The following is a 22,425-nucleotide window of genomic DNA, read 5'->3' as shown; positions in this document are numbered from 1 at the left end:
CCCGCCTAGAGTACCCTGACATGAAGTGAATAGCATAACTCGCCAATACGCAGAATGCCTGATCAGCTCTTATTCTGTATTCAAGTAAGCCGAGGAACAAAAAGGACTGACATTTTAAAGATTACAAACAAAACTATGTGGAAAATAACTACTGTTTCTTTCTTGCAAAGAGACAAGGCAATTGCACGGAATTGCATTTCCAGTACCCAGAAACGTCTCTTCTTCCCTCCCATCCACATGTATGAACCAAAAACAAGCTTATTCTTAACAACAGTAGCAACATCTACCTAGTGGAGTTTATTAACTAATCATCCAACTACAAATGCCTTCCTTCCAGGACCCACAAGAAACGTTAAAGTGTTTGAGCCTAAATGGCTCTCTCACAGTGGAGACTCCCTACTGCGTCTTTCACTGCACTAGGAACCATTAATTTTGCCAGGCTCCTGCAATGCATGTAACTGGAAAATCCACTTCCTTCCCAATACGGAGAAATAGCAGAATAAGCCACACTCAGAGAAAGCATATCTAAAAAATGGGTTCTCCCTGTAGACATGTAATACTAAATCAACCCTAAACCAATCCTTTAGTTGAGTAAGCTGTGCCCAGTTCTGAATCCAGAGAGTTGAATGCTTCAGCCATTTTGTAGTTGCGCCCACCACATAGTGTAGGGTTGCCAAGTCCAATTCAAGAAATATCTGGGGACTTTGGGGGTGGAGCCAGGAGACTTTGGGGGTGGAGCCAGGAGACATTGGGGCGGAGCCAGGAACAAGAGTGTGACAAGCATAATTGAACTCCAAGAGAGTTCTGGCCATCACATTTAAAGGGACAGCACACCTTTTTAAATGTCTTCCTTCCATAGGAAATAATGAAGGATAAGGGCACCTTCTTTTGGGGCTCATAGAATTGGACCTCCTGGTCCAATCGTTTTGAAATTTGGGGGATACTTTGGGGAGAGGCACTAGATACTATATTGAAAATTTGGTGCCTCTACCTCAAAAAACAGCTCCCCCAGAGCCCCCGAAACCTCCAGATCAATTCCCCATTATACCCTATGAAAAGACGTTTCCCTCTCCACCCCCCTCCCCCCCCCCCTTTCTGGGAAATCTGATGCAGGAGACAGAACTCACTCACCTCCGGAGGTGCAAAGGCACATGGTCCTTTGGGGGCATGGCTGGGCTCCCCTCCCTTCACCGGCCAGCTGACTGGGGGCGGGAAGGAGCCTGAGAAAACGGAAGAGCTCTGGCTGCTGCGATCGGGGCTGGGTGGGAAGGGCTGCCGTTCTCCCCCTCCCCCCCCCCCCGCTTTCCCTTTTATGGCCAGCGGGAGGAGGAGGCTCCAAATCGGGGGTCTCCAGGCTTAGCGGGGGATTTGGGACCCCTAACATAGTGCCAGAATCCCAGAGGGGCATGCAGGCTCAGAAAGGTTGTGGATGTCTGGTTAAATGTAGTATAATGTGCTTCTTCTACAAGAGGCACATTTGAGTATGCAGATATGAAGGAGCATTAATTGCTACTCTGAACACCACTCAGCTTTTCAGCATCAAATGTCAAGAACAGTTCATCATTACGCTTGTCAAAAGCACTTACGGAGAACTAAAATTGCCACAGTATTAGGACACCACATCTGTACTACCTAATAATGTAGAATGGCCGCTCTTATGAGTCAGGTATCAGGAATACTCATAAAGAGCCGTTTGAAGATAAGCGGATTTTCAAGCCAGGCCTGGAAAATCGTTCAGGTAGCAAAGTCACCTCAAAGCAGTGCAATTAAATGTGGAGCTGAATGTATAAGTCAATGCAATAAGAATTTTCCACAGTATGGCATAGTTCCCAAATCCTTGGGTCCAGCTAGTCCCATAGGAGGAGCATGAAACTAGAAACACCATTAAAGACACACAACAGACTGGGCACATGCACAATGTGATAAACAATGTTCCCTCTAAGCTGCAGAGTCTTCTGAGCAAAAATTCTACTTTGTGAGCTGCTGGCATGAAAGTTGTGAGCTACTGCATAACTTAGTGTGCTTTGGGGTCATCCTTCCTGAGCTAAGACAAAAATGTGTGAGCTGGAGGCTAAAAATCTGTGAGCTAGCTCACACTAACTCAGCTTAGAGGGAACACTGAACACAACTGAATTCTTCCAGCTGCCTGCCTAGGTTTTCAATCACAATGCCGTAGCTCTTTCCATTTTTAAATACTTCCTGTCTGCTGTCCTAAAACATTAAAAACACAACAAAACTGGAGATGCCGGGCATTGAGCCTAAGGCATTCTGCATGCGAAGCAGATACACTGACACTGAATCACAGTCCCTTCCTGTAAAGCTCAGAAGTTGAAGATGGGATGATGTGCTCTTTCACTTCCTGCTCACGTCATCTGCAGCATATATTTCAACATTAGCCACGAAGACAGTGTCAGGTGGGTAGCCGTGTCAGTCTGCAGCAGAGAAGTTAAATTCGAGTCCAGGGACATCTTGGACACCAACAAGATTTGGGGGTATAAGCTTTCAAGAATCAAAGCTCTCTGAGAAGCTTTCCTACCTGCCTGACAGCTTCCCGAGCTGCTGCCAGACTGAGCAGGTAAGACTTCAGGTGAGCGCTGACTCTCAAAAAACATATACTCAGAAAATGTTGTTGGTCTCTTAGGTGCTACTGAACTCAAATCAGGCACTAGCCACGCTTAGCATGACCCTGAATTTGATTCCAAATGCTGAGTTGCAAACCCCACCCAAGTTTGGGTGAGTCACCGTGACTGAATTCAACGGAGAACTTCCTGACAGAGTGGGTTCCTCAGCGGAACAGGCTTCCTCGGGAGGTGGTGGGCTAGAAGGCCACCTGACAGCAATGCTGGTCTTGTTAGTTTAGGGGGAGGCGTTTGTGAGTTTCCTGCATTGCGCAGGGGACTGGACTAGATGACCCTGGGGGTCCCTTCCAACTCTAGGATTCTATGGGAAAGAAATTTATACAGCCTAGCTCACAGCCCCTTACTAATAATTACAGGCCAGCAATGATTATTGTCTTTTAGCTGCTCCAGGCTATCAGTTCTATCAGAACAGTATTGATTGATTGATTTATACCACACCTTTCTTCCCAATGGCTTACATCCTTCTTCTACCTTAGGGACCGCCTCTCCCCATATGTTCCCCAGAGAGCACTGAGATCCAGTTCCCAAAACCTTTTAAAAATCCCTGGGCCAAGAGAGGCTAGATTGAAAACAACGAGGGAGCAAGCCTTCTCAACAATGGCCCCCCGATGGTGGAATCAACTTCCAGAGGTGGTACGAGCCCTGCGGGACCTGAATCGGTTTTGCAGGGCTTGCAAAACCACCCTCTTTCAGTTCGCTTTTAAGATAGAACCCGGCTAAATTGACTTCTAGCCATCTTATATATGTCTGTGAATTGTAGCACCTTAATTACTAACACATAACGGCTGTCTTATCTAATTTTAACCTAATTTATAAATGTAATTTAATTGTATTTTAATTTGTTTTACTGTATTGATTGTATTTTATTGAAATCATGGTTGTACCATGTCTGTGAGCCGCCCTGAGCCTGCCTTTGGCGGCGGAGGGCGGGATACAAACATAAATTTATTATTATTATTCTCTCCTCCATTTTATCCTCACAACAACCTTGTGAGGTAGGTTAGGCTGAGAGTGTATGACTGGCCCTAGGTTATCCCCAGCGAGCTTTCATAGCATAGTGCAGATTTGAACCTGGATCTTCTATAACCTACTGCGACACTTTTAACCGCTATACCACTTTCTTTGCTTAAGAAAAAGATGGGCAAAAGTTGATTTTCATCACACCGCTGCACAACATGCAAAGGGGACACAATTTTATCGAACACGATTCAAATCTTCCTCTGCAACTGCTGCAATTACATTTTCTTCCCAAAAAACAAAAGTAGACAGGAACAGATACGTGAACATTAACCTTCACTGAGGAGTGGGAAGACAACTGTCAGCTGCAATAGTGATGCTTTCCTTAATACGTAATTATGAACTCAAGTGGTTTTATAACCAGCAAAAGCTACTTTAACCAGTACTGTGCCAGCTGCAAAGATATTGGCAAGGTAACATTGAGAGCATTTCAAGAACCTGGTTTGAATATACTGCAGTACAAGAAAACTGCATGGAGGGAGGTGGCGCTCACACTTTTAAATCTATATTCTGGCTTTCCTTCAAAACAGCATAGTACCAATCACCTTTGGTGTTCTCTGTGACAGGGAAGAACTGCAGTATCAAGGGGGATAGCAGATGCCAGCTTCCCAAAGGTCTTATAGTCTATTTCAGTTCTGATATGAGAAAATGAACAAAGATAAAGGTAGTCCCCTGTGCAAGCAGCAGTCGTTTCCGACTCTGGGGTGACGTTTTCATGGCAGACTTTTTACGGGGTGGTTTGACATTGCCTTCCCCAGTCATCTCCACTTTACCCCCAAGCAAGTCGGGTACTCATTTTACTGACCTCAGAAGGATGGAAGGCTAAGTCAACCTTGAGCCGGCTACCCGAACCCAGCTTCTGCCGGGATTGAGCTCAGGTCATGAGCAGAGAGCTCGGACTGCAGTCAAACTCTGTTTGATCCTGGCGGAAGCCGGGTTCAGGTGGCTGGTTCGAGATTGAAGATGACTGAGGAAGGCAATGGCAAACCACCCCGTTAAAAAGTCTGCCGTGAAAACGTCGTGCTGTGACGTCACCCTACAGTCAGAAATGACTGGTGCTTGCTCAGGGGACTAAAAAGGTAAAGGTAGTCCCCTGTGCAAGCACCAGTCGTTTCTGACTCTGGGATGACGTTGCTTTCACAACGTTTTCATGGCAGACATTTTACGGGGTGGTTTGTCATTGCCTTCCCCAGTCACCTACACTTTCCCCCCCAACAAGCTGGGTACTCATTTGACCGACCTCAGAAGGATGAGTCAATCTGGAGCTGGCTACCTGAACCCAGTTTCCACCGGGATCGAATTCAGGTCACGAGCAGAGCTTAGGACTGCAGTACTGCAGCTTTACCACTCTGCGCCACAGGGCTCTTACACAGGGGACTACCTTTACCTTTTTTAATGAATACAAACTTGCATTAGAACACAAGAGCCCTGCTGGATCAAACCAGTGGTCCATCTAGTCCAGCATTTGTCTCACAGTGGCCAACTAGCTCCTCTGGAAGTCCCACAACAGGGCACAGAGTCCTTCCCCCAAGCTTGCCTCCTGGCACTGGTATTCAGAGATTTACTGCTGCTAAACAAGGGAGTCCCTTTAGTCACATTGACTAGTAGGCACTGATAAACCTCTCCTCCATGAATCTGTCTAATCCCCCTTTTAAAGTTGGTAGCCAACATGCTATGTTCCTGAAACACCTTTTTTTCCTTAGGGCAAAGAGACGACAGAAGTTAACGGTGAACAACCAGAATCAGTTTGCCCTACTCCAATGAGATAGGTCACATGCTGGATATATTCTTCACCAGTTTTTCCTGTAGGAGTGTCTGGGAAGTTTATTAGTTTGAAAAGACCCATGGGTTTATGTACACAACCTCATCACTAGATTCCAAGGTACTGCCAAGAGATAGGTAGCAGTAAGCAGAGAATAAAGCAATTCACTGTGAAAGGAATTAGACAAGGAAAGTGCTTTTGAAAGCGCAGCAAGCCAGAAAACATGTTGGGCAATTTTCTGAGAAAGAAAACTGTCTTCTCTAGAATCCTGAAATATCTTTCCCTTGTTTTAACATGTGAATAAGGCAGATTAAAATGGTAGGTTCAGGTCAAGAATTTCATCCCAAGTTTGCCAATTTTCAATTCTCCTCCCCACCGTTACTTATTTTACAGGTGGGGGGAAATACTTTCAAGAATTAACAGTACTAGCCCTCAAAATGAGAAGAAGCTGAAATGCCTCGCATAATTTATTGATTTTCCAGCTGACTTCAAAGTTTCATGTATCAGCCAGAGAAAAACCCTTCAAATAAACACAAGACAAACGCACACCAGATAGAAGAAGCCTAGCACTTTAAGGTTTTTAAATGTACTCCACTTGCCGTTTTTCATTTAACACTTTTCTTATTTACATAGATTCATGAATGAGACGCCTTCCCTGAGCGACACACTGCTTACACAATCAAGCAAAATACTTTGATAAAATGTTTGTGCGCCAGAAAGTTGAACCACGCGCCAAGCAACCTCGCCACCTGTTCCTTATTTTTTTTAGAAACAGAGAAAAAAAGAGACATTAACGAAAAAGACACATTAATGACAAAATGCAAATGTAGCGTATGCCCACCCTGCCACTCATAAAGGACTGAGTGTGTTCTGACACATTAGACCTTTTTCTGGTCTCGCAACATGCTCCTTATTTCAGACAGCAGCAGCCCCTGATGAAACCAACATTCAGAAGGAAGGGCTCATCACTGTCGCTTGGCCCAGCAGGCAAGGAAAGCAGATGGAGACGAAACATGTCTCAGGCTTTTGAGTCCTGAACCAGGAATGTTACAGCATTCACTTAAGGACAAGCTTTCCTTAACCACATCCCTGCCAAGAAAAGTCAGGCTGCATTCAAGACTTCTCCTTTACTATCTCATAGCTTGGCATGGAAGATCCACCCCCAAGCTATCTTTTACAGGAAAGAGGAGGGAAAGGAAAGCAGTGCTCCGACTGTTGGGAGTGGGTGGGGGAGTCTCCTGCTGTGCTGGATTGTCTACACACACACGGATCATCATACACCCATGAGCAAAAGAACTCTTTGCAAAACGCTACCACTCATCTTTATGGTTCTCTTCTCCGGGGTCAGAGTTGGAGGGTGCATCACAGCATACCTGTGTGTGCATTCAGAGCACAAAGCTTTCACTGTCCATGCATGTGCACTGCTTTATAAAGGCAGCTACGTAGTATGTACACATCGTTAATTGGTATTCCTCTTCTTTCTCCAAGGAACTCAGGCCACTGTACTTGGTTTCCCACTTCCTACGTATCCTCTCAACAACCCTCTGAGGTAGATTAGGTGGGAAACGTGACCGGAACAAAGTATTTCAGGGCAGGGATCTGAACCCAGACCTCTCTAGCCTCAGCTGCTAGAACCACACTTGGCACAGCAAGAGTTGTACAAAAGAGAAGGTTTTTATACCCTGCTTTTCTCTACCCTCAGGAGACACAAAGCACCCTTCTATCGCCTCCCCTTCCTCACCCCCACAACAAGCAACTTGTGAGGTAGGTGAGGCTGTGAGTGGCTCAAGTCTTCACATGGAGAAGTGGGGGATCAAATCAGGTTCTCCAAATTCAAGTCCACTGCTCTTAACCACTATACCACACTGGCTCTCCCAGTTCCTCCCACCCACCCACCCCCGCTCCAATTCTGCACCCTTTAATTTTAGTGGCTGACCAAAAGGAGCTGCAGGGCAGAGAGGCTCCCGGTCCTAAACAAGGTGTGCAAGATTCTGATTCCTGCAAGACTGGGGGGGGGGGAGCAAATTTTAATCCTGTTCCTCTGGGGTTTAAAAAGAAAAGCATACTGGATTTAACAGTAGACTGCCACTTTTGCCCTGACCTGAGTCGCCCAGGCTAGCTCGACCGTGTCACATCTCAGAAGGGTTTGCCCTGGCTAGTATTTAGACGGGAGCCGACCACGGCAGTCAGGGTTCAGAGCTGTGTTTAAGCTGTGTAACTGTGAGCTAGCTCACAATTTTTAAGCCTCCGGCTCACCCATTTTCGTCTTAGCTCAGGGAAAATGGCCCCAAAGCAAACTAACTTCTGCAGTAGCGCCCAAAGTAGAATTGTTGCTCACAAGACTCCACAGCTTAGAGGAAGCGTCGGTACGGAGACAGGCAATGGGAAACCACCTCTGAGCCTCTCTTGCCTGGAAAACTCTGTGGGGTTGCCGTAAGTCAGCTGTGACTTGATAACAGACTGCCACTAACACATATTCTTGATTCCGTGGAATACTCGATATTCACCATGGTCAAATCGGCACATTGAGCTCTATAGTCCAGCACAGTTGTTATGATTTTAAACATACCAATGATGTACTTAAGAAATTTTAGAAGTGAACCGTTTTAATCTGAAGATCTGCTTTTTAATTATGATTTTTGGAATGCAAATTTTTATACTGTAATTTTATACTGTAATGGCCAATGGCCTCGTACAATAAACCTATTGCCTACCTATCTAGAAAGCAGATCAACTGACTGGTCTATTAACATTCAACTTAATTTCTCAGTAGCAAGTCAGAACCAGCATTGCAGCTTAAATGCAAACCACTCCTCTTAAGGTTTTTTTTAATGTTACATGAAGGATATTTTCTGATAACAGGGAACTCTGGTTGAAGTACCTACAGCAATTCCACCAAAAGAAGACAAAGGTAATCAGTCCTTAAGGTTCAAAAAGTAAGAATGACAATTACCAGATCCAATAAGAAGAAAAATGGCAATGTTCTCACAAAGCAAGGGTTTTTTTTTATTTTAGCCTTTTATATATAGTTTTTCCTACCCCCCCCCTTTCTTCTTGTTTTGCTATTCTTTGTTGTTATTCATTCTTTAATGGAAAAAAAAATTAAAACCACAAAGAAAGCTTGACGAGAGACACTCCCAGCCACCTCTACAACTGAGGCTTTCTGGCAAGTCTTCAGTAACTCAGTTGATTAAACACAATGATGAAGGTACCAATCCCCCATCCTTTCTCATTTTCTTTTCTTCCACCTTGATTAGCAGGAGTAATATACATTATTATATACACGAAGAGCCTCGTGGCGCAGAGTGGTAAAGCTGCAATACTGCAGTCTGAGCCGTCTGCTCACGACCTGAGTGCGATCCCAGTGGAAGCTGGGTTCAGGCAGCTGGCTCGAGGTTGACTAGTCTTCCATCCTTCCATGGTCAGTGAAATGAGTACCCGGCTTGCTGGGCGGAAAGTGTAGATGACTGGGGAAGGCAATGGCAAACCACCCCGTAAAAAGTCTGCCGTGAAAACATTGTGAAAGCAACGTCACCCCAGAGTCGGAAACGACTGGTGCTTGCACAGGGGACTACCTTGACCTTTTTAATAGACATTACCCAAAATTTTGACGGATTGACAAGTGAATAATTTTATTTTCCCTCTTCTATCAGCTTCCAGTTCGTTAGTAATACGACTTCAATACCACTTTACCCAACTAGTACCAAATCTGCACTATGTTAACTAGAAAGCAATCTAGTTTCTTTGTTTCAAAGTATTTCTACCCTAAAATGATCCAGGAGCCGCAAGAACAAATTGTCAATTTCCCATGCACTTTCCCATGCCCGATAGGCCTGGTATTCGAGACCCGCTGTTGATAATTGCATCCACTCACCTCTCCTGACAGGAGTAACCCTTTTAAATCTATTTCATTGTTTATTAATACCATACTGTAATAGCAACCACCATTTACTATTCACGCAGCACTCTGGAGGTTCAAAACGCTTCACACACTTTACGCTGTCACAGTCCATACAAAAACCCCTTTAAAATGATCATCACAACCTTGGCGTAGAAATGAGCTGAGCAGGGAGTGGGAGTGGGGGACAAGAGAGAGCGCTCATTTGAGAGCAGGCAAATCCATGCCAGAAGTAAGGCCTGAACCCAGAAAGCTTCCTGATTTACAGTCCTCCCACCACAACACACCAACTCCATTTCTGCCAGCTTGATTGGATCTTCTTATATTTACATCCCACCTTTCTCCCTTATGGAGACCCAAAGCAGCTTACGGTCAGTCTCGTCTCCATTTTATCTACAAAAGCAGCTTACATCATTCCCCTTCTGGTTGTTGCGCCCCAGGGTCTCCGTTAATTACTCTCAGCATTCCACAACTAAGAAGGATACATTTACACACCAATCTCCAATTCTGATATAGTTGCTTCACTATGTGAGATAGCCAATTTGGTGAAGTGGTTAAGTGTGCAGACTCTTATCCGGGAGAACTGGGTTTGATTCCCCACTCCTCCACTTACACCTGCTGGAATGGCCTTGGGTCAGCCACAGCTTTCCATAGGAGTTGTCCTTGAAAGGGCAGCTGCTGTAAAAAGCTCTCTCAGCCCCACCTACTTCACAGGACATCTGTTGTGGGGGGAGGTAAAGGAGATTGTGACTGCTCTGAGACTCAGAGTATAGGGCGGGATATAAATCCAATATCTTCTTCTTCTTCTATGTCCTCCACCCCCTGGAATTGAATTCAAACAAAATAATAATCATATATACTAAGCTTGTTATTCCTGTTTGTTCCTTGCATCTGTTAAGCATCTTCATTATGCTGTATGCTAATTTGCTGCTTACCCTCTACTTATATGTATGGACTGGTAACTTCCATTTCACTGTATGTGAAGAACTGTGTGCGCACAAAAGCTTATACCATAAATACAAATTCTGTCTTAAAGGTGTCACTGGACTCAAATTCTGTTCTTTTGCTTCGGACCAACAAAGTAACCCATCTGAATCTCAACCAGGTCTGACATTCTAACCACTAAACAACAGTGGCTCTTATTTGAGAAATGAGCATCTAACAGGAGAACAGAGGGAAACTGTTTCCTTATTTGTTTCCACTTTTAAAAGTCCAGGATCTATTTTGAGTGATTAAGGGCCACTGTAGGAAAAACTCTGTTCCTTCTTAATAAAGCATTCTTTTTCTGAAAAAGAAATACAAAGAGTACCTAAGATGCAATTCACTTACCACTATAGACCTCATTTAAGTTTCCCCATTCATGTAACACCCCATAGAAAACAGTAGCTTATGGCCGATTTTCAAAGACAGATCACAGTGTACAAGATTATGGGGATCCCAAATGCAATCTGTGAACCCAGTTTCACAGTCACACATTACTTCCATGTTCTTCTCTCTTCCTATGTATCTGCTGATCCCACTCCAAGTCTAGACCATGATGTGGTGTACAAAAAACTACACCCCACATTCCTGCCACAACTATGACCCCAAAGAGATACAGCACAGGAAAGGAACTATTAGGACACAGGATCTTCTGCAACTGGTTAAATACACACACCTGGACCATATCTGTTTGGGGTAACAGTGGAGGAGAGAGGCCACACTCCTACTGTACCCCACCACAGTCCTGATCCGTAGCAGAAACAGCACATAGAGGGAGGGGTGAGAGCACAAAAGTAATGCATGACTGACAGAGTTCAAAGAGTGGGTCTAGGACCCCCACCCTGCAAGTGCTGTCCTCACGCAAGAAGGATTTCATGTAGAAGCAGCTCAAATCTAAAGATGCAGTAAGAAGAAAAACTTCTGGAAAGAACTGAAGAACCGGATGCTGAAACCACTAAGAACAAAAACTAAATACCAATCTGAGCCTGAACAAAACACATAATATCCAAAGTGTGCAAGAGTAGTCCAACAGTGCACGTCCAGAAGTTATTTACCCAGACAATTTACTCGTTAGCATCTGCCACAGAACACTTTGCCTTTAAAAACTGCAGGACATGAGGATGAAGAAAACGATTTGATGCCATTATCTTAAAAAACAAAAACCCTTAAACTGAAATCAACAAGACTATGCACAGAGCAAAGACACCTGGCATTATTAGAATGAAAGAGAGACTTGTGAGGAAAAGACAGCAAAGGGGGTTTTGCACGTATTCAGTATGAGGTCTGCAGCACTGAAAAGATGGGGATGGAAGAGGGGGAAGAGACTCCATTTCCATCCTGACTTAACCACCCCTAGTCTACACATGGGCGCTTTTTTTTTTGCGCGCTCAAGAGGCTCCTATTCCAAGATCACCTGCCAGGCATCCTAGAAAAGGAGGAAAGGAGAAGGAAAAAAAGGTTTTGTTTAGGGGGAAGGGTGGGAAGTGGGAAGACCAATCAGACAAGGTTGCAGCCACAGGTGAACAAGAAGGTTAGGGTTTTAAAAAATGGAAGACACGTGTAGGTGTGGATGCAATGCCACCTGTCAAATTATATCTATAGATATATACAAACATGAAAAGAAACCCAGTAAAGGTGGAGGGAGGGCAAATGGGGTTTCCATGCTTGCTTTAAACAGAGCAGGCTTCAAAGAAAGAAGAGGAGGGGGGGTATCTCTATAGGACAGACGTGTGTAGGTGTGGATGCAACGACACGTGTTCTATTACATATCTCGATATATACAAACATGCAAAGAAACCCAGTAAAGGTGGTGGAAGGGCAAATGGAGTTTCCATGCTTGCTTTAAAACAGCCCGGATTAGGTGTCAGTGAGGGAAGAGGGGAGTGTTCCTAAATATGGCAGACACACATAGGTGTTAATGCAACTACACGTGTTCTATTACATATATAGAAACATGCAAAGAAATCCAGTAAAGCTGGAGGGAGGGCAAATGGGGTTCCCATACTTGCTTTAAAACAGCCCAGATTAGGCTTCAAAGAGGGAGGGGGGGGCTCTCTATACAGCAGACACGTGTAGGTGCGGATGCAACGACATGTGTTCTATTACATATATAGAAACAAGCAAAGAAACCCAGTAAAGGCAGAGAGAGGGCAAATGGGGTTCCCATACTTGCTTTAAAACAGCCCAGATTAGGCTTCAAAGATGGAAGGGGGGGGTCTCTCTATACGGCAGACACCGGTAGGTTTGGATGCAACGACACGTGTTCTATTACATATCTAGATATATAGAAACATGCAAAGAAACCCAATAAAGGTGGTGGAAGGGCAAGTGGGGTTCCCATACTTGCTTTAAAACAGCCCAGATTAGGCTTCAAAGAGGGAAGGGGGGTCTCTCTATACAGCAGACACCCGTAGGTTTGGATGCAACGACACGTGTTCTATTACATACATAGAAGCATGCAAAGAAACCCAGTAAAGGCGGAGGGAGGGCAAGTGGGGTTCCCATACTTGCTTTAACACAGCCCGGATTAGGCTTCAAAGAGGGAAGGGGGGGTCTCTCTATACGGCAGACACCCACAGGTGTGGATACAACACGTGTTCTATTACATATATAGAAACATGCAAAGAAACCCAGTAAAGGCGGAGAGAGGGCAAATGGGGTTCCCATACTTGCTTTAAAGCAGCCCAGATTAGGCTTCAAAGGGGGAAGGGGGGTCTCTCTATACGGCAGACACCCGTAGGTGTGGATGCAACGACACGTGTTCTATTACATATCTAGATATATAGAAACATGCAAAGAAACCCAGTAAAGGTGGTGGAAGGGCAAGTGGGGTTCCCACACTTGCTTTAAAACAGCCCAGATTAGGCTTCAAAGAGGGAAGGGGGGGTCTCTCTATACGGCAGACACCCGTAGGTGTGGATGCAACGACACGTGTTCTATTACATATCTAGATATATAGAAACATGCAAAGAAACCCAGTAAAGGTGGTGGAAGGGCAAGTGGGGTTCCCACACTTGCTTTAAAACAGCCCAGATTAGGCTTCAAAGAGGGAAGGGGGGGGTCTCTCTATACGGCAGACACCCATAGGTGTGGATGCAACGACACGTGTTCTATTACATATCTAGATATATAGAAACATGCAAAGAAACCCAGTAAAGGTGGTGGAAGGGCAAGTGGGGTTCCCACACTTGCTTTAAAACAGCCCAGATTAGGCTTCAAAGAGGGAAGGGGGGGGTCTTTCTATACGGCAGACACGCGTAGGTGTGGATGCAACGACACGTGTTCTATGACATACATGGAAGCATGCAAAGAAACCCAGTAAAGGTGGTGGAAGGGCAAGTGGGGTTCCCACACTTGCTTTAAAGCAGCCCAGATTAGGCTTCAAAGAGGGAAGGGGGGGGGGTCTCTCTATACGGCAGACACCCGTAGGTGTGGATGCAACGACACGTGTTCTATTACATATCTAGATATATAGAAACATGCAAAGAAACCCAGTAAAGGTGGTGGAAGGGCAAGTGGGGTTCCCACACTTGCTTTAAAGCAGCCCAGATTAGGCTTCAAAGAGGGAAGGGGGGGGGTCTCTCTATACGGCAGACACCCGTAGGTGTGGATGCAACGACACGTGTTCTATTACATATCTAGATATATAGAAACATGCAAAGAAACCCAGTAAAGGTGGTGGAAGGGCAAGTGGGGTTCCCACACTTGCTTTAAAACAGCCCAGATTAGGCTTCAAAGAGGGAAGGGGGGGTCTCTCTATACGGCAGACACCCGTAGGTGTGGATGCAACGACACGTGTTCTATTACATATCTAGATATATAGAAACATGCAAAGAAACCCAGTAAAGGTGGTGGAAGGGCAAGTGGGGTTCCCACACTTGCTTTAAAACAGCCCAGATTAGGCTTCAAAGAGGGAAGGGGGGGGTGTCTCTCTATACGGCAGACACCCGTAGGTGTGGATGCAACTACACGTGTTCTATTACATATATAGAAACATGCAAAGAAATCCAGTAAAGCTGGAGGGAGGGCAAATGGGGTTCCCATACTTGCTTTAAAACAGCCCGGATTAGGCTTCAAAGAGGGAAGGGGGGGGCTCTCTATACAGCAGACACGTGTAGGTGTGGATGCAACGACACGTGTTCTATTACATACATAGAAGCATGCAAAGAAACCCAGTAAAGGCAGAGGGAGGGCAAATGGGGTTCCCATACTTGCTTTAAAACAGCCCAGATTAGGCTTCAAAGAGGGAAAGGGGGGGGGGGGTCTCTCTATACGGCAGACACCTGTAGGTGTGGATGCAACGACACGAGTTCTATTACATATCTAGATATATAGAAACATGCAAAGAAACCCAGTAAAGGCGGAGAGAGGGCAAATGGGGTTCCCACACTTGCTTTACAACAGCCCAGATTAGGCTTCAAAGAGGGAAGGGGGGGTCTCTCTATACGGCAGACACCCGTAGGTGTGGATGCAACGACACGTGTTCTATTACATACATGGAAGCATGCAAAGAAACCCAGTAGAGGCGGAGGGAGGGCAAGTGGGGTTCCCATACAGCCGGGATTAGGCTTCCAGAGGGAAGAGGAGAGGCTTAGGCGGGGGTCTCCCTCCAGGGCAGACAGGGGAGGGGAGGGGAGGGAATGGGCGCCCCCCCCCGCATCCCGCTCCCCCCCCCCGGGGGCGCCCGCCGAGCTCACCTCGCCTCCTGCAGCTCCTTCTCCGCCGCCTTCCTCCAGCTCTCCTCCAGCAGCGGCCCCACTTCCTGTGAGGCAGCGAGGGAAAGAGGCGGCGGAGGAGGCGGCGACAGGGGCCGCCTCCTCCTCCCTTCCCTCCCCTCCCCCTCCCGGCTGACGCCACCGACGGAGCTCCGCCCCCAAACTGCCACCGGCGCCCGAGACCCGACCTGGGGGGGGGGGAGGGGCGCGTCGCCACAGGCGCGGAGCCGCGCACGCGCGCGCGGCCTCGACCGCATAGGTGTGAGAGACAGCGAACGAGGGAGGCGGGGGAAACGGTCTCGCCTCGCCTCAGTGACCTCGTGACCGCCCGAGCTCGCGGCGCGTGGCCAACCGCCAGGTTCTTCCCGCGCTTTTTTTGAGGCTTGCCCACTCCACGTGCGGAAGTACCTGGAGATTTGGGGGTGGAGCCTGAGGTGGGCGGAGTTTGGGGAGGGGAGGGACTTCAGTGGGGTAGCCACCCCTCCGAAGCAGCCATTTTTTTCCAGCGTAGTGGTGGTGGCATAGCTTGATTAAGAGCCGTGTAAAAGAAATGTCAGATGTTTGAGAGCCATAAGGCAGAAACGAAACAAAACAAATGGAGGGAGAGGGGGAAAGAAAGCAACTTTTAAATGCAGTCTCCAAGCCAACTGATGAGGGGGCGGGGGCTTTGAGAGCTGCACAATATGAATCCTTGCGAGTAGGGTTGCCAAGTCCAATTCAAGAAACATCTGGGGACTTTGGGTGTGGATCCAGGAGACTTTGGGGGTGGAGCCAGGAGACATTGGGGGTGGAGCCAAGATCAAGGCTGTGACAAGCAGAATTAAACTCCAAAGGGAGTTCTGGCCATCACATTTAAAGGGACGGCACACCTTTTCAATTCCTTCCTTCCAAAGGAAATAATGAAGGAATTATCTTTCGGGGCTCATAGAATTGAACCCCCTGGTCCAATCTTTTTGAAACTTGGGGGGTATTTTGAGGAGGGGCACTAGATGCTGTACTGAAAATGTTGTGCCTCTACCCGCAAAAACAGCACCCCCCCCCGAGCCCCAGATACCCGTGGATCAATTCTCCATTATTTTCTATGGGAATAAATATCCATAGGGAATAGTAGAGTACCCAGCAGACATTTCCCTCCCCTTCCCCCACTTCCTGACCACCCTGAAGCGGGGGGAGGGCCTCCAAACCAGGGGATCCCCTGCCCCCACCTGGGGATTGGCAACCCTACTTGCGAGTGAATTTGAAATTGGACTGTATATTTTTAAATGCTTCGAACTGTCAAATTGTTTTAATGATTTTTCTGTATCTTGTTTTTAACACTGTGTTCTGTTAATTATTGTTAGCCGCCCTGAGCCTGTTAGGGGAGGGCGGGATAGAAATGCAATAAAATAAATAAATAAAAATAAATAAAAGAGCCACACTTTGGCCACCCCTGCTCTAGCAGAGGTAGCATAAATGTTTTAAATAAAGAACATTGAGGCGAGTAGCCACTTGATCTGAACCTATGGAACAAAATTTGAGTCCTGTGGCACCTTTAAGAACAACCAAGTTTTATTCTGGGTATAAGCTTTTGCGTGCATGTGCACTTCTTCAGATGTCTTAGGAGTTGTATCTGAAGAGGTGTGCCTGCACATGAAAGCTTCTATCCAAAATTAAACTTGTTGGTCTTCAAGGTGCCACTGGACTCAAACTTTGTTCAAATAATAAATAAGTGATGTAGGTAGTCATAATTCCAGGGGACCTCCAGCTCAGCGTCTGGAGGTTGGTGACCGTTTCATGTTTGGTCTACAAAGGACAAAATGGCCGCTTCTGTGACATCACATCCTGGCTGATGTCCCTCCTTTTCCCAAACCACACCCTCAAGAGATTCCACCCCCAAAAAATTTCTAGGTATTTTCTAATCTAGAGCTGGGAACCCTAAGTATTGTCTCTCACACAGTCAAACACACGCTTTGCCTCACAGCAGACAGGTTGCACTGCAGATCCCTTAGGGGTGTCAGCTCCAAGTTGGGAAATTTCTGAAGATTTGAGGGTGGAGACTGTGGAGGGGATGAACGTCAGTGGGATACAATGCCGTAGAGTCCACCTTCCAAAGCAGCCATTTTCTCCAGATGAACCAATCTCTGTAGGCTGGAGATCATCTGTATTTCAGGAGATCTCCAGGTCCAACGTGGAGGCTGGCAACCTCACATGTATACCACTTCACACATACAAGCCCGCTGAGTTGTGAGAAATGTTGCTACATACAAATGTAAAATCACCTCACACAGAACCATGTCACCTCACATATGTATGTTAACCTCACAGGTATGCAGGCCTCGGATTCAGTGGGAGCTCACAGGAGCACAGCTCCTGAACCTTTCAGAGAGTTCCACCTCCTTCTGAGAGTTCCACCTCCTTGTCCACTGAATAGTATTGCAGCTGCATAACAATCCCTGGATGAGCTCCACCACCTATTTTTCTACAAAATAACCCTTGCAGGTATGCAACATCTTTTGACAGATATTGGTGTGCTTTTTACACACTTTGTCCCACACGTGTCACTGGACACATACAGTGTGTCTCATAGTGTAAGCATGTTACTTTGGGCACACAGTTGCCTAACATGCACACAGAGGCAGGCTGAATGGCTGGATGGTTCTCACTATTTCAGAGACTGGGGCGCTGTCTTCCTTCACCAACCTTCCAACGAGTATTTGCTCTCTGCAGATTGAAGATTTTTTTCATGCTCAGCCTTTTCTCCATGGGCTTTGGACTCTGTTTTCTTTCTCCAAAAAACTTCCTGAATAAAATATCTTCATAGTGCAGATCCACTCGTTACAGATGAAGAAATGAGTGCTTGTCCATCTAGATTTATGTTGGAATAAAATTATGTTAGTCTTTGAGGTGCCACAAGACTTACTATTTTTTTTCTAAAAAAATAATCTTTCTTTGGACATCTCTGGCTCTTGTTAAATTTCGACTGCAAAGTACTTCACTGCAATGAATTGCTTCTGTGGCACTTTTTCAAGTGTTTGAAGGGCTTCGCACCATTTTATTTTTATTTATTATGGCATTTCTGGCCCATTCTTTTCCCAGCAAGGCTCACGCTGGATCATAAAAGTTGAAAACCAGCCATAAATACAATGAAAAGAATAAGCTTTCAGCGCTCATTAAAACCAGCCACTACAATATCTGGTTTTTCTAAAGTTTCCCTCCTAAATAGTTGCATTTCGTCTGCTGTGCAAAATAACAGTTATGTGGGGGCTTTCTCGGGTTCATTAAGTGTGCCATTCTACCAGCCTCCATCTGATAACCATCTTGTAAAATAGACTGAGAAGATTATTCCAATATTGTAGATTGTAGCAGAAGCACAAAGAGAAGTGACTTGTAGTAGTAAGTAACAGGCTGCATTCAGATGGGCAATATGGCCAGACAGTAGGGCTGCCAGCCTCCAGGTGAGGCCTGGAGATCTCCCGCTTTTACAACATATCTCCAGCTGGCAGAGATCAGCTCCCCTGAAGAAAATGGATCATAAAAGGGAATCACTGGACACAATGTAACTTTCACAAAACAGTGTACAAATATATTTAGTGCAAACTGAATTGAACAAAAAGAACAGAACGTTGCGTATACAGTATGAATAATGTCCCCACAAAGTCTTTCCACAGCCTGAAAGGCAGCTTCTTCTGATGGACACCGGGGTGGGCAGAATCCTTTGAACTCAGCATTCAACTTCAAATGGCACGGAGGAAGTAAGGAGGAATCGCTTATTGCAGGACTCCTTGTGATGTCGACAGAATATACTTTATCAGCCTCCTTCTTTCAACGTTATGCGGCGCCTTAACTAAATGTTCTTTATGCATGGATTAACGCATGCTCTTCTACAGGTGCTGCCAGCTCAGGCACATTTAGACACACATCTGGGCCCCAAGCCTCTGGTGCACCCACCTCATCTCCAGCCGCCTCAATTCCGCCTCAAAAAGCCACCGGGTACTTCCCAGTGGCAAACTGCTGAAGTGCTTTCACGGTATGTTTCCAAGCCATCTGAACGGCTAGCAGTGGTGGAATTCTAGCAGGAGCTCCTTTGCATATTAGGCCACACATCCCTGAGGTAGCCAATCCTCCAAGAGCTTGCAAAAAAGAGCCTTGTAAGCTCTTGGAGGATTGGCTACATCAGGGGTGTATGGCCTAATATGCAAAGGAGCTCCTGCTAGAATTCCACCCCTGATGGCCAGGGCATGTTGTGCAGCACTTTCCAAGCACATGAGTGGCGTGACCACTCCTCCAGTCCCACGCAGCCTGTGCCCCTCTTGCCAGCCGGGAGTGTGCCGTCTGCTTGCAGCGGGGCACCTCAAACTGCTGGCTTTAAAAAAAAAAAAAAACTGAGAAGCTGCCTTTCTGAACCCAGCCCAAATTTGAGCCCGGTGGCACCTTTAAACCTAACCAGGTTTTATTTTGGGTATAAGCTTTCGTGTGCATGCATACTTCTTCAGATAGCTGAAGAAGCATGCATGCACACGGAAGCTTATATCCAGAAGAAAACCTAGTTGGGCTTACAGGTGCCACTGGACTCAAACTCTGTTCTGCTCAGAGCCTTTTTTTTTTCTTTTAAAAGCCCAGCAGAAATCATTTGCATATTAGGCCACACCTCCTGACATCACCTCCCAGATAAGAGTCCGCACACTTAACCATCACACCAACCTGCCTCTCCCCTTGCCAGGGCCGTAGCCAGGATTTTGAAGATCGGGGGGGGGGCATTTCCATTGGGGGGGCACTGATGCCCCCAGCACCCCACATGACCTTCCCTCTAGTTGTTCTCCCTCTGACACCCTCCCCTCCCCCCCCAAGGAAGGGAGGGTGGCGATGAGAGTGACGGGCAGGAGAACGGGCAACAGGGAAGGAGGCGAGAAGGTGGTGATCAGGGCTGGGAGGGACGGAAAGAGGCCAGGAGAAGACGGATCGGGGCTGGGACTGGGAGGGAGGGGAAGGAGGCGGGGAGAAGGCAGCGATCGGGGCTTGGAAGAGAGGGAGGGAAACTGGGAAAGAGGCCAGGAGAAGCCGGCGATCCGGGCAGAAGCAGCCCCCCACCTCCCCGCCAGTTAAAGGGCCCAATGATCAGCTGTTCCGCAGGCCCTTTAACCAGCACGGGGGCTGGGGCTGCTTCTGCCTCCAGCCCCACAGTGCTAGTTTAATGGCGGGGAAGGAAGGGAGGGTGGTGGCGAGGGGCAGGCAAGGAAGAGCTCCCTTCCCTTCCCTCCTCTCCTCTCCCTGCTGCTTTCCCCACCACCACCCTCCCTCCCTTCCCCACCATCAAAATAGTGTGTGGGGCTGGAGGTAGAAGCAGCCCCAGCCCCTGTGCTAGTGAAAGGGCTCGCGAAACAGCTGATCGAGGGCCCTTTAACTCCAGCAGGAGGCTGCAACTGCTTCTGCTCTCGCCTGCCAAATGCTCACGGGGCCAGCGGCAGCCCCCAGAACCATGGCAGAGGCCCCGGGGCCTTGCCCAGAAATCGGGGAGGGGGGCTGTGCCCCCACAGGCCCCCTCGTAGCTCACGGCCTGCCCCCTGCCTAACTGGTGATATTATGGCACCTGTCGGGCAAAAGAGATTAACTCAGCAAGTGGTGGCAGCGTTGCCTAAGGGTCTGGGATCAGTTTGTTTGGTTTTTACAACAGGCGAGTCAATTCCTCTTAAATGTGTTGAGGAGAGGACGGTGGGGAGCAGAGCTGCCCTGCAGCACAATTAGTCGTGTAGATTTGTGCCACTAAGGATTTGCTCTTTCACAGCTCAAGTTCTTCGAGGGTTGCACGCGGAAGTCATTTCGGCAGGAGACGTTCTTGCCGTGTTCCAAAAGGGGAGGAGAGCCCACTCAGGAAGTGTTATATTGCTGAGCTGCCACCAGGGCCGGCTCACTAGGCAGCTGTCTAGGGCGCCAGGAGGGGGCGCTCCTCTGATCGATGGGTGGGGCGATGGAGCACTGTGCAGCGGAGTGAGGGGGCAGGGGGCAGTGAGCCTGCCTGGGGCGTCATGTGCCCTAGAGCCGGCACTGGTCCTGTGGTCCAGGAGTAGGCTTGCCAGCTCTAGATGGGGAAATACCTGGAGGTTTGAGATGTGAGAACTCTTGGGAGAGCAGGGGAGGGGAAGGACCTCAGCAGGTTATGATGCCATAAAGTCTACCCTCCAAAAGAGCCCTTTTCTCCAGGGGAACGGATCTTTTTCAACTGGAGGTTGGCAAACCCCAAGCAGAGGTCATCCCGTGTCAGAAACAGGTGGCCAAAAATGGCAAAATTGGACACTGCAGGAGGTTCTGACGTGTAGGGCCAGGCTAGCCTGATCTCATCAGGTCTCAGAAGGGACCGGTTATCTAATAAAGCCCATTGTTTGCTTCACTGACCTCCCTGGCCCTACAGTAGCAGCTGAGGACTGCTCACCTGGATGTTCAGTTCAGGGACAATGCAGCAGGGGACCTAGTTACAACCACTGTTTGCTTCCTTGATTCCCAGTGACCCTACAATGCTGACTCGAGCACAGCGAGGGCTCCTCAACCTGCCAACCGGTTTGCTGGATGATGCAGTGGGGTATCTAATAAAGGCCATTGTTTGCATCACCGAACTGCTTGGCCCTACAGTGCAGTCGTGTAGCACCAGAGGGCTGCTCACCTTGACTTCCAGTTTGGGGGATAAAGAAGAAGAGAAGAGAAGACATTGGGCTTGTACCCTGCCCTTCACTTGGAGTCTCAGAGCGGCTTACAGACTCTTTTCCAGGGGAACTGATCTTTTTCATCTCCCCACAACAGACACCCTGTGAGGTAGGTGGGGCTGAGAGGGCTCTTTTGAGAACTGCTCTTTTGAGAAGGAAGTACCGTATTTTTCGGACCATAAAACGCATTCCCCCCCCCAAAAAAGTGGGGGGGAAAGTGTGTGCGTCTTATGGAGCGAAGGTACCTTCCTCGGGGGGCGCGATCCGTTGCCTCCGCCTCTGATCCCGGCGCTTCCCCCGCGCCTGCCTGCCTGGCTCCAGCTTCTTCCAGCAAGCGCTGGGATCGCTCCACGCTGCCCCCACCGCAAACCCAGCGCTTCATGAGCGCCGGCTGCGGAGAGGGCAGCGTGCTTCCTCTGTGCCTGTCTGCCTGGCTCCAGCTCTGATGCTTACAGCAAGCGCCAGGATCGCTCCCTCCGCCCTCCGAGCCCAGCGCTTGCTTTAAGCATCAGAGCTGGAGCCAGGCAGACAGGCAAGGAGGAAGCACGCTGCCCCCTCCACAGCCGGCACTCGCGAAGCGCTGGGTTTGCGGTGGGGGCAGCGTGGAGCGATCCCAGCGCTTGCTGGAAGAAGCTGGAGCCAGGCAGGCAGGCGCGGGGGAAGCGCCGGGATCAGAGGCGGAGGCAGCGGATCGCCCCCCAGGAGGAAGGTGCATCCTATGGTCCGGAGCGCCTTATGG

The 22,425-nt window shown here is 47.7% G+C and overlaps 1 protein-coding gene across 1 annotated transcript in view; it reads right to left on the bottom strand.

Moving 5' to 3' along the window:
* Window positions 1-15,079, bottom strand: part of CSGALNACT2 (chondroitin sulfate N-acetylgalactosaminyltransferase 2) — a 69,133-nt gene extending 54,054 nt beyond the window's left edge. Inside the window, exon 1 of the mRNA XM_060241032.1 lies at window positions 14,995-15,079. The gene's annotated coding sequence lies outside the window, so the exon portion shown is untranslated. The remainder of the gene's footprint in view (window positions 1-14,994) is intronic.
* Between the last annotated feature and the right edge of the window lie 7,346 nt (window positions 15,080-22,425).

The sequence above is a fragment of the Heteronotia binoei genome, chromosome 6 (assembly GCF_032191835.1).
Source record: "Heteronotia binoei isolate CCM8104 ecotype False Entrance Well chromosome 6, APGP_CSIRO_Hbin_v1, whole genome shotgun sequence".
NCBI classification, from domain to species: Eukaryota; Metazoa; Chordata; class Lepidosauria; order Squamata; family Gekkonidae; genus Heteronotia; species Heteronotia binoei.
The sequence above is the reverse complement of the archived record's forward strand: the minus strand, read 5'-3'. Positions and strand labels throughout refer to the sequence as shown.